The sequence below is a fragment of the Akebia trifoliata genome, chromosome 10, assembly GCF_017979445.1.
Source record: "Akebia trifoliata isolate Shusen 1 chromosome 10, ASM1797944v1, whole genome shotgun sequence".
In the NCBI taxonomy this organism is placed as follows: Eukaryota; Viridiplantae; Streptophyta; class Magnoliopsida; order Ranunculales; family Lardizabalaceae; genus Akebia; species Akebia trifoliata.
The window spans coordinates 292,306-304,420 of record NC_141384.1 but is presented as its reverse complement, the minus strand read 5'-3'; the positions used below and the strand labels follow the sequence as shown (position 1 = coordinate 304,420).

General features: G+C 34.1%; 2 long non-coding RNA genes and 1 pseudogene across 2 annotated transcripts; 1 reads left to right on the top strand and 2 right to left on the bottom strand.

The window, feature by feature from the left end:
- Nucleotides 1-54: 54 nt before the first annotated feature.
- LOC147392529 (uncharacterized) lies at nucleotides 55-3,051 on the bottom strand (annotated as a pseudogene).
- Nucleotides 3,052-4,992: 1,941 nt separating this feature from the next.
- Nucleotides 4,993-6,361, top strand: LOC147392528 (uncharacterized). Its single transcript, XR_015182287.1, has 2 exons — nucleotides 4,993-5,640; nucleotides 5,732-6,361. It is a non-coding gene; the product is annotated as an uncharacterized LOC147392528 (long non-coding RNA).
- An 803-nt stretch (nucleotides 6,362-7,164) lies between these two features.
- On the bottom strand, nucleotides 7,165-9,578 carry LOC147392527 (uncharacterized). Its single transcript, XR_015182288.1, has 4 exons — nucleotides 9,163-9,578; nucleotides 8,613-8,678; nucleotides 7,584-7,701; nucleotides 7,165-7,451 (listed from the first exon to the last, which is right to left on the bottom strand). It is a non-coding gene; the product is annotated as an uncharacterized LOC147392527 (long non-coding RNA).
- Nucleotides 9,579-12,115: the final 2,537 nt, after the last annotated feature.

The window sequence follows — 12,115 nt, the reverse complement described above, 5'->3', positions numbered from 1 at the left end:
ATATATATATATATATATCAAAGCTATTTCAGTACATGGCCTTGTATATATAGCTTACGAAGATCGGTGATATATAATACGATGATGAAAGGAAGCTATACGTGTATCTAAATAACCAAACAACATTCTGCTCCAACAAGAATTGAAGTAGAGAAGTGAAAAGTACCCCAACAATCTGATAATGTACAACATTGCAAAACTCAAATAGAAAGTATTGAAGTTGTTTGAGTCATCTTCTCTTGTATTTGAAGGTCTTGGTGGTTGTATTTCAATAATGGTGCAACTTTTGCACAATGGAGACCCACAAAGAAGGGAATTTCCTTCATAGCTACTTTCATTGAACGTCGCAAACTGATTCTTCATATCTGGTGTTTTACCAGACAAGCTGTTGTGAGCCACCGTGAAGACTGACAGAAAAGTTAGTACTGTCATTTGTAGAGGGATTGTACCACTCAATCTGTTGTAAGAAAGATCTAAGCTCTCTACCTGCTTGAGTTTGGAAAATGATACTGGAATAGGCCCTGTTAAATAATTGTGGGATAGGTTTAATGTGTGAATCCCATTAAGATCTCCAATTTCTGATGGAATATGACCTGTGAGTGTGTTCCATGCCAGACATAAAATAAAGAATGTTACCATAAAACGATTCTGACCTACTTTTTATTATAAACTCCACCTCTTCTTGGTAATCAGTTATTAAAAATAGGTACCCGGAAGGTATTATGAAATTATGAATTTCAAACGTTTGTAATGTTAAATAGAATGGTTCTTTAAAAACATATGGACTTAAAGGCATCATCAGAATTCCCTTCTCTACCAAATGATATGTTGCTCAAGCAAGAAGGTATGGTTCCTGAAAGTGTATTTTGAGAAAGATCCATAATATTTAACTTGGTTAGTTGACATAACTCAATTGGAATGGGACCTTGAAGAATATTTCCTTTCAAGAGAAGAATCCTCAAATTTGAAAGAGAACTGATCCAATAAAGAATGTTGCCAGATAAATTGTCTATTGTAAGAAGTGAGGAATTTTGGGTTAAAACATTTGGTATTGGCCCAGTAAAACCATTCTTTTGTAAATTTAAGTACTTCAAAGATGATTGATTGGCGCGAGAAGGGATGGTCCCATCAAGATTGTTTTCAGAAAGGTCAAGAAAGAGAAGTTTGTTGAGTTTGCAAAAACCACTTGGAATATGACCTTCAAAATAACTTTTCAACATAGCAAGTGAGATTAAGCTCGCAATGTTTCCAACCCAATTAGGAACTTTACCTGAGAAATTATTTTCCCACAAATCTAATGCTACTAAACTTCTCATGTCGCCAAGAGATTTAGGTAAGCTACCCTGTAAATAATTTCCATACATGCTTAAAATATGCAAATTTGGAAGGATGTCACTAATGATCGAAGGAAGTTCATAATGAATTTGGTTGAAGGAAATTGCGAGCACACGCATGTTAGTGTTGTTGGAATGGGATGGAAGATCAAGAGGACCTATGACGGAATTACTCGAGAGATCTAAATATTCCAATCTCGTATTGTTCTCCAATATCCATGATGGAAACTTTCCCTTCAATTTGCTATTGGATAGATCAACTTTTCCCAAATTGTATTGGTTGGACAAAAATCTAGAGATAGCATCACTTGGGTTTCTTAGATTACAATCTGGCAAGTGGAGAACATGCAATTGAAATCAAGGAACCCAAGATAAATTTTCAATTTCCAACTCAAGTTTGTCATTTCCACCAAGTTTGAAAACCTCGAGGTTCGGGTAGTTCACTAATAAACTGACTGATAGTAAGCCCTCAAATTGATTATAAGAAAGTGTAAGTGCCTCAAGCAACATGAGACTGAGGATCAGGGGTGAGGGGATGAGTCCTCTAAATTGGTTTTTAGAGACATCCAATCGACGAAGGGATGTCAAATTGCTAAGACACGTTGGAAGATGTCCCTCAAGTCCATTGGTACTTAGCATCAGCACTTGAAGGTTCTTCAATTTGCACAAACCTAGAGAAGTGATGAAAAAAGGAAGTTTTAGTTAAATTTATAAATATTAGTAAAGGTGCAAGCGTGATGCACCTAAGAAAGATAAGTATAATAATGTGCATGAGAATGCACCATATCAATGTTATGATGTATCACATCACATATATTAAAGATTTAGATTTGCATCAATTAGGTATACATTGGATCATGTATTGATTGATTGTCTTTTCTATTGGTGGATCTTTTTAATCTATATTAGAGCTCATGTAATGATTAACCAATTCAATATAAAATATATTTCTTCAACTTGTTAGAAATAACTCTTGATAAGATATATATATATATATATATATATATATATATATATATATAGAACAGCGTTCCTAAGACTCATATTGGGACTCACATTGCGACACACCGTTTTGTCTTATATGGGCAAAAATATTTGGAATGAGCTGATTTTTTGTGAGGATGATCTCTATGGTGAGGAGATCATCCTTGCCAAAAATCAGCACATTATGAAACTTTTAGACCGTCCAATTTTTGTTGAAAAATTATAGACCGTCCAATTTTTGTAAATCAATTTTGATGGGGTTAGAAGTTTTGGAATGGGATGATTTTTTGCCAGGATGATCCCCTCATCATAGAGATCATCCTCACAAAAAATCAGCTCATTCCAAACATTTTTTCCCATATAAGACAAAACGGTGTGTCGCAATGTGAGTCTCAATATGAGTCTTAGGAACGTGACCCATATATATATATATATATATATAGGGAAGGGATCAGTAGACAAAATTTGGGACAAAGATCCATACAAATCATATGGATCGTTGGATCACGATAGATCTAACGGCGCTGATCTATTTAACATATTAATAACGCACGTGTGAATAATTTCACTCAATAGTTTTACAAATTCTAAATGCCTTCCCGAGCTAAAATCTCAGATTTCTCTCCTCTTCACTCTTCTCCTCAAACCCTAACCATCTCCATCGTTTACGACGACGCAAATCAGGCGAAGAAATCAGGTGCAGATCAGGCTTGAAAAATCCAACCATCTCCATCTTTACTCGTTTCCTCATTCGAATTTGCCATCTTTGGGGATTTGGGTTGATAGAGTTAGAGAGATATGTAGCTCCATAGCTTCTACAGTTCTTGGGAACCTTGTCTCTGCAATCTTCACCTTCTTCTTTGCATTGGGTTAGTCTCTTCTTCCTTATTCCTTCATTAGTTTTCACTTTTCATTCTTTTTATCCCCCCCTCCCCCCACCAATGTTTCAGGGCTAAAACACCATATAAAAACTGTTTTTTTTTTTTTTTTTTGAATTTGGAGAGAAAAATGGGTTATGGTGTGGATATTCAAACTTGTTTTTTTCTCCCTTGAGAATTATCTATAATCTATGGATTTGCAGAAATTGTCAAAATGAAGTCACTAAGTTTCCTTGTTGCATCCATCTTCTACTTTCGGTTTCATGTTGGTATCAGAAACCTTAATTTCAACATTAAAAGTTCCCTTCTTTACTCATTTTGATTTTAACAGGCAAGGTTTTTTTTTTTTCTTTCGATTGATCAATCTTAAACCCTAATTCAGCCTTAGGTTTTCTGTAAGTTCTTGTTTTTGAGTCAATATTCTTTGTTGGTGATCTTTATCTCTTATATGTTTTTTCGATGCTTGAAAATCACAGAGAAAAGTCACAATAGAAGACTCTCCATAACGACCAAAAGCTCCTTCAAGCTTGAACATCCCCTTGGTTTGTTCTCTCTCTCATTTAGATTTTTTTTCCTGATTTTATTTATGGAATTGGGATCGTTCTTGAGGAACCCCCCTTTAGTTCTGTATTTGAGAATTAAAAGGGTTATTTATAAATTGGTTTTACTTTAACTATAATTCAATTCTGCCAGATGAGCATGTATTTTGTGAAAAAATTTCCCTAAAATTATCAAAAGTTCATATTTTTTATTTGGGTATGCATTGAAATTGTGTTCTTGATTCGAATTCACTCAATTCATGTCTTATTGTAGAGTTTAGTGGGGATTTTTGGGAGAATTAGGGTTTTATTTAGGGGAAAATGGCTTACTTGAAGCATCTGTTCCAAAACATGTGAAGTGGAAGTTTATTCCTTAAAAGATATGGAAATATGTTGTAGCTTGCAAGAGAAAAAGTGTGTGGATTTGATGTTACCTTCAGTGAGGGAAAACATGAAAGCGGGATGAGGAGTTGGGATTTCAATTTCCATGTTAATTGCATGGTTTGGTCTTTTGTTCTCTATCCATGTTTAAAGATGCAAGCTTGCCAAATTGGTGAAGTTTGTGAGGGTTGATTTTGCATAACTGGACTCAAAACCCATCTTCATCATCTAACATGCTTGCCTAACAACAAAATCGTTTCTTTTTTTGTAAATGTGTTGGAAGATCGTGAAGTTATCCTCTAGGAGAAATGCAATGTGGAGTACTTTTTTTTTCCTTTTTCAAGGCAAAACATGAAACCCATATGGAGATTCCGTGTATTATTCACACTTTAAAGCTTGTATAGCTACTTTTTTTGAGATTTTATGAGTGCTAGATTGAAAATTGAGTGATATTACATTGACAATTGATCCTTTTAAAAGAACTTTGGGTTTTTTTTTTTTCTTGTGTGTGTGTGGTATTTATGACTCATTAAAATATAATTGTTTGATTGCATTTGTTATTGTCATTCTCGAATAAGCTCTAAGTATTTTTTTACTAGAGAATTTTGAGCTATTGAAGTCCATGAAAGCAGGTGTTTAACAAAATGGCCTTTATTCTCTCACATATACTCAACTTGTGTTATGTATACAAAAAGAATTAGTCGAATCAAAACTGATCTCACTGAAATAATGAAAAAACCAGCCAGCTAAATGATTGATTTTATTACGAGATACCAAATATTTTCAGTTCTCTTAAACTTTTTGATTTGCAAGTTTTGAATCCGATTCCTGATACGTGATGTATTTAGACTGCATTGCTGGTCTATTTAGACTGCATAGATCATTCAAATAAGGTGGTGGTTAATTTTATCTGAATACCCAATTCTTTATGGTTTATGGTTTATAGGACCACTGTTGGTTCTCCAGATTGAAATGGTATCTTGAACCAAAGATCAGCTGGCCCCATCTTGTGAAATGAGCAATTAAGCTGGACATGGACCTTAAGTTTTTGGCCCATTGGTGCAATAACCATGACAACAAGTTGTGTGTTAGCTACAATTAAGAACCACTTCTAGATAAACAATTCCACAGCATCCTACTTTTCGATGCTGGCTGGAATAATCTATTGTGTTGTAGCTTCTGCTATCAGCACCAGCACACCTATTGTCAGCCCTCCCACTATGGTCATAGGTGTGCATGACCGGGGCGTGGATGGATAGTGACCTAAGAAAGTTCAATTAAGAAAAAGCTAACTAGCTTCTTTTAAGTATATTTTGAAAAGGAAAAAAAAAACACTCCTACCAGAAAACTAATTTGACATTTGTACTATTACGCGTGTTAAAAAGATGCAAAGTTGCTATTTACTACGACTTTCTCACTTCATTGTTCATTTTTTCCTCCCTAAAGTTTGTGTTGTTCTACATGTCCGAGAAGAGGCAAGCTGAATCTGCTCGGATCTGGGAGAAGTATCCAGGCAGAATTCCAGTAATTTATTTTTTTTACTTTAACCCATAAAATTACTATCTCTTTTCTTGTATAACCTATGCATTCATTCAATGTCATTGCTCACCCCAAGTGTGATTTTATAGGTAATTGTGGAGAAGGCTGAAAGGAGTGACATACCAGACGTCAATAAGAAGTTAGTCAGATCTATACTTCTGTTATAACTTCTTAAAGATCTATTTATTAAAATATAGTGTGGATTTCTTGTTATTTAAACATATAGTAACTTCCTTATGATTGTTGTAGAATGGAGTTGCGGATCTGATTCGGTGTGGCGTCCTTCCTACTTGACCGACTTCGTTTTAGCAAGTTTTGTGTTTGAATCAGCTCGAATGCCGAGTTGGGCTGATCAATGGGGTGAGGGATGTTTTGGTGCCACCGATGATGAAGATAAGGATAAGGCCAAGGGCAAGAAGGGAAGTGGCAGTGGCAAGAAGATAGAAGGGGTGAAAGCGACAGCCTCAGTGGGCTTGGACAAGGCCAAGGCAACAGCCATAGTTGGAGCACAAAAGGTGAAGAGTGGGTCATCAGTCGGCATCAAATGGATCGAGACCCAATACCAGAAAAGAAGCTCTTCTAAGTGAATCAATCAATTTTCTTTTTTAAGGAATAGAGGATTGGAATGTGCTATTGAATTGAAATGTTAAAGGAACAATTTACTTTCAACTTATATACCAAATTGAATGGAATTTTGGTTTGATTAGAGTCATTTGGCAATGTTTTATACCATTTTATTTTTATTTTTTTATTTAAAATATTTGGTGCATTATTTTACTACAGAATCACTAGCAATGCAACCAATCACAAAGTTTTGATGATGAAATTTGTAATACCAAATAGTTCATGTGATTCCTTAAGACTATTATTGCCAATGACCTATAATACCTCAGAGAATGGAGTGAGTGAACCACAATGTTTAGGTCGCCAACTCTCTTATGGAATAAAATTTTGTTCATCCATTGATGGACTTCCACACCAAAATTCAGTCTTATTGAGACATACTAGCCATTTGGATTTGAGCAATGCTCATCAATGGGTTGAAGCTTTAATGTTCAATGTTTCTCCCCTGTAGTTTTTTCGGTTTATGATGAAAAATGCTCAAACCCAATGACAAAAAATCATCAATCAAGCTCATTCATTCATGTGAAGGGCAACCCAGTGGTGAAACCAAAATTTCATAGGCCAGCAGGAAAAAGAGCATGCAACCATGACTCTAGTGACAAATTATTCCGTCTTCTTTGACTGATGAGGATTGAGGACCATTAGTCTTTTTATGTCCAAAGATCCTTCTTTTTTCCCCCATAAGACGTTCATCGATATTTTTTTTAAAGCAACAGAGGGATAATTTTGATCTTTATAAGAAAAATAAAATAAAACAAAACTCTTTAGAGAAGATAATGAAAACCATTCATCCTATTTAACAATGCAAGGAGATAAGGGAATTCCAAAGGAACTGAGAAATTAATTTAAATAATTCATACATTCATCCATCCACATCAACTCTAATCCATAACAACATTCAAACTGCTTCATTTAATAGCAAAGAATAATAAGAACGTATGTCTTTGATCCATATTAACACTAAGAAAATAAAAGGTTTGTGCAGAGTATGTCTAAGAATGTAACAAAGTAGGGGGGAATTCCTAAGAATGTACATCTTTTTCTATCATTTTCTTCCTTTTTATTTACATGATTTTCTTAAAACACCCCAAATGTGTTCTCGCTATTGTAGGTCATGTAAAGGAAACCATCTTCGTCTTTGTTCTCCTCGAAAATTGCAGCCATCATAGCAGCTGTCAATGACCAAACATAGTAATGTCTTTTAATTCAGTATATAACAAAAAAAAATTAAATTAAATTAAATTGGAAATAATGTGGATATAAAACTAAAGTTAAAAAAAACATAAAAATGGATTCCTACTCACCAGTGGGTGATAGAACATTCTTGAGAAAAAGAATATTGCTTTCTCAACAATAAGTTTTATTCTTTTCCGGACAACATAAACAAATTGGCCAACAGTCAAATCAGCAGGAACCAGATATCTGCATTCGTCGCCAACAATTAAGATTAAGATGCAACAGTTTAGCAATAACTAAAGTAGACAAACAAAATTCATTGTAAATAGCTCTCATCTTAACTTTGGACAGTACTTCTCAATCACGACCATGTTCAAATTCGCTGAGTTCTTAAAAAGGGTAATCAAAGCATGGACCCAAACTAATTAAAGACTAAATGAACAATAAAGAAAAATGGCTCTACTTTAATGAAAAAGATGAGTTAGTAGGCAGTTCCATGTGTTCCTCTCCAGTGAAACTCACACTCACATTGTATGAACTAGCAAATTTATGTTGACATATGACCACATTCTCATTTGGATAATCTAGCATTCGTTACATCCATGGGATTTTCTGCTCCCATAAGAACCGACATGATCATCCACTTGATAGGGAAACATAGACAATGCCCTAAGCAATATCAAATCCATAACCCTCATGTGTATTAGACCTTCCTACGAATTTCTTGAAGAAGAGTGTGTTTAGGTGCCTGGGATGAAAATAACAATGTGAAGGCAGAGCACATGGATCTGCTCATTCCACCATGTCAATTGCCATGAGTAAAAATGCCATCCTGGATGGACCCAATAAAAGCCATTGATGTGAGTTCTTACATGTGGCAGCAATTGGCAGATGGCCATGGGGCTAGACTAACAGGAAAGCCCAAGGTAGCAAAACAACTAGATTTTTTCAGATCGACGACCTCAAATGCAGTGAGGGAAATTTTTTCACAAAATACATGTTCATCTGGCAGAATTGAATTATAGTTAAAAGTAGAACCAATTTATAAATAACCCTTTTAATTCTCAAATACAGAACTAAAGGGGGGTTCCTCAAGAACGATCCCAATTCCATAAATAAAATCAGGAAAAAAAATCTAAATGAGAAAGAGAACAAACCAAGGGGATGTTCCAGCTTGAAGGAGCTTTTGGTCGTCATGGAGAGTCTTCTATTGTGACTTTTCTCTGTGATTTTCAAGCATCGAAAAAACATATAAGAGATAAAGATCACCAACAAAGAATATTGACTCAAAAACAAGAACTTACAGAAAACCTAAGCTGAATTAGGGTTTAAGATTGATCAATCGAAAGAAAAAAAAAAAAACCTTGCCTGTTAAAATCAAAATGAGTAAAGAAGGGAACTTTTAATGTTGAAATTAAGGTTTCTGATACCAACATGAAACCGAAAGTAGAAGATGGATGCAACAAGGAAACTTAGTGACTTCATTTTGACAATTTCTGCAAATCCATAGATTATAGATAATTCTCAAGGGAGAAAAAAACAAGTTTGAATATCCACACCATAACCCATTTTTCTCTCCAAATTCAAAAAAAAAAAAAAAACAGTTTTTATATGGTGTTTTAGCCCTGAAACATTGGTGGGGGGAGGGGGGGATAAAAAAGAATGAAAAGTGAAAACTAATGAAGGAATAAGGAAGAAGAGACTAACCCAATGCAAAGAAGAAGGTGAAGATTGCAGAGACAAGGTTCCCAAGAACTGTAGAAGCTATGGAGCTACATATCTCTCTAACTCTATCAACCCAAATCCCCAAAGATGGCAAATTCGAAGGAGGAAACGAGTAAAGATGGAGATGGTTGGATTTTTCAAGCCTGATCTGCACCTGATTTCTTCGCCTGATTTGCGTCGTCGTAAACGATGGAGATGGTTAGGGTTTGAGGAGAAGAGTCAAGATGAGAGAAATCTGAGATTTTAGCTCGGGGAGGCGTTTAGAATTTGTAAAACTATTGAGTGAAATTATTCACACGTGCATTATTAATATGTTAAATAGATCAGCGCCGTTAGATCTATCGTGATCCAACGATCCATATGATTTGTATGGATTTTTGTCCCAAATTTTGTCTACTGATCCCTTCCCATATATATATATATATATATATAGGGTCAGGTTCAAAGGACAACCATTTCTACACACATATAGACAACGTGTTTTGTCTTATATGGGTAAAAATGTTTGGAATGGACTGATTTTTTGTGAGGATGATCTCTGTGATGAGGGGATCATCCTGGCAAAAAATCATCTCATTCCAAAACTTGTAACCTCATCAAAATTGATTTACAAAAATTGGACGGTCTATAATTTTTCAACAAAAATTGGACGGTCTAGAAGTTTCATAATGAGCTGATTTTTGGCAAGGATGATCTCCTCATCACAGAGATCATCCTCACAAAAAATCAGTCCATTCCAAACATTTTTGCCCATATAAGACAAAACACGTTGTCTATATGTGTGTAGAAATGGTTGTCCTTTGAACCTGACCCATATATATATATATATATATATATTTGAAAGCTTATAATTGTGATGCTCTTTGATCCTAGTAAGCTGTACTTCTACTTTGGGTTGGTAGGGAGCCATTGATTTCATTCCATGTCAAAGCTAAGTACTTGAGAAACTTCATAGTCCCAATAGATGAAGGAATAACTCCCAATGAAACTATTATAATTAAGAGAGATCCAACACCTCCAATTTGCTCAAAGAAGAGAACTCTACAAAAATACAGACAAAAAATATAGTAACTAATAATTAAAATAAGTCATTTTAGAAAACACATACATAAAAATAAGAAGAGATAAGTTGAAGATAACAGAGTGATTGAAAAGTAAATTCTTGATGTAAAGATTTGAAATTAATTAAGCCCATGTGATCTTAGGACAATTTCTTTTACCTGGGATTGGTAGGGAGCCATTAAAATTATTACTTCTTAGATCCAATACCTCCAATTTTCTCAAAGAATTGAACACTACAAAAAAATAAAAATAATAAAGGCATCAACCGACCAAAATTAACAATCAATTAATATACAAAGATATATGTTATTTGGGCATCAAGACCTTAACATATCTTGAATTGGAATTACTCCTTCCAACTCATTATAAGAAAGATTCTGGGAGTTGAGAGATGAAAGTTCACCCAAAGATGTTAAAGTTGTAAAATAGTTCTTTCTCAAGTAAAGGAGTTCTAATTTCTTGAGTCTCGATAATTTATTGAAACCTGAGAACAAAAATAGGAGAGAACATCCAACGTAGGATTTATTTTGTGTTCGTTTTGTTGTACTATATATTCCAATGTAGCTTAAATACAATATTTATATGGTTTTAGTAACCTCAAAATCACATCTTTCCATAAATGAATTAGAAAATAATATCTTTTAAGGAAAAAAAAGTAAGGGTTTTTGTTGAATAATTTTAATGACCTTTTTGTAAATATCATAATTAAATTTAAAAAACAATTTTACAAAAATACCATTGTACAATTAAACTATGTTGATGAATTTAAATTTTGAAATTAGACAATGGTTACATAAATATTTTTTTAAATCAGAAAATTAAAACGATGCAGGATGAGATACTTTATATGCCTACCTGATGGATAAAAAATCAAAACAATGTCATTATATAATGTTATTGATGAGATCATGTAATTTTTGCATGAGTCAATCTTCACGAATCAAGGGATCCTAACCCCCCCCCCCCTTCCTTATATATATCATCCCAACCGTTTAGATACAAAATCCAACTGTTGAAATTTATGCATATCTTGATGACACATATCTCAAATATACTTATCCCGAGGATAAATCTCAATCATTGGATTTTGTGTTTAAACAGTTGGGATCATGTGTTTTCTCCATGAGTGGACGGATTCTTACCCATAAATATATATACTATTATAATAAGAAAAGGCGGATTAGAAGTGGTTCGGCATCAAATTTTTATTCCAAAAATATCCCTACCTTAACATTTAAATTTAATATAACCAGGGTCATTTTGATCAAAAACCTAAAAAGTTGGAATCTACACGTCCTTGAAATCATGGTGATTAGTTTTCAAAATTACAAAAATATCCATGTAATCTCCAAAGCCATCCTTTAATTAATTTTTAAATTACAAACAAGTCCTCATCATAGAGGTTATCCTCACAAAAAAAAAAAAAAAATCAGCCCATTCTAGAACCTTTTAGCCATACAAGACAAAACTTTTTATAGGGTAGCATTCAATAGACAACATAATTAAGGGGACAACGTAGGGAAATAAAATTTTTCCTATATGACTTAAAAGTTTTAGATTGGGCTGATATTTTGTGAAAATGATCTCTATGGTAAGGAGATCATTTTCACAAAAATCAGCTCAATCTGAAACTTCTAATCACATCAAAAGTGATTTAGATTTAGAAGTTTCAGATTGGGCTGATTTTTTGTGAGGATGGTTTTTTTGCTATAGAAATTATCCTTACAAAAAATCATCCTATTTTGAAACTTCTAACTCATATAGGACAAACGTTGTCAGCCGAACGGGACTATATGTGTGTGTGTGTGTGTGAGACAGAGATTCTCAACTCAACCAAGTAGCGAATTACTAGATAAGTCGAGCATCCTGAGTT